The sequence below is a fragment of the Lupinus angustifolius genome, chromosome LG07 (assembly GCF_001865875.1).
Source record: "Lupinus angustifolius cultivar Tanjil chromosome LG07, LupAngTanjil_v1.0, whole genome shotgun sequence".
NCBI classification, from domain to species: Eukaryota; Viridiplantae; Streptophyta; class Magnoliopsida; order Fabales; family Fabaceae; genus Lupinus; species Lupinus angustifolius.
The window spans coordinates 7,636,757-7,637,369 of record NC_032015.1 but is presented as its reverse complement, the minus strand read 5'-3'; positions in this window follow the sequence as shown (position 1 = coordinate 7,637,369).

Below are 613 nucleotides of genomic sequence, written 5' to 3'. Positions count from 1 at the left end.
ACGACCTCAAGTCGGATACTTGCCCAACAAGGCATAAACACAAACAATGCTTTCATACCTTTGTGGAGTCATGCTTCACATCTAAGCCATGATCTCATTCCACAACCTTTATATCACAACACACCCTACCCGGGTTCATCACATTGTTCTCAATATCATTTTATTCCAATCTTCCCACACTGTCCCTCGCCCAAGCGGGGACCAGTCGCTCAAGCGACAATTCCTTTTTAAATCCCAATAAACTGGAGCTTTCCTCGCCAAAGTGAAGGTATTATCACCCAAGCGAGGTCTCTTCTCGCCCAGGCGAGAGAGTTCTAGAAACTCATTAAATTCTGGATTTTTTTTTCGCCGAAGTGGGTTTTTACTCGCCCGAGACATTTTTTTTTCCGCCCAGGTGGACTTTTGCTCGCCCCGATGACGCCTTGCTCGCCCAAGCAACATGGACTTGGACAGAATGCTAATTTTTGCCCTTTTTGACAACCGAAACACATTTAAACATGGTTTTTCAAACACCTGCACCCAGAAAAGTTCCCAACAACATTCATGTACAATATTCAACACATTTAATCAACAATCATATATATTCAAAAGCATTCAAACATAAAAATCTTGG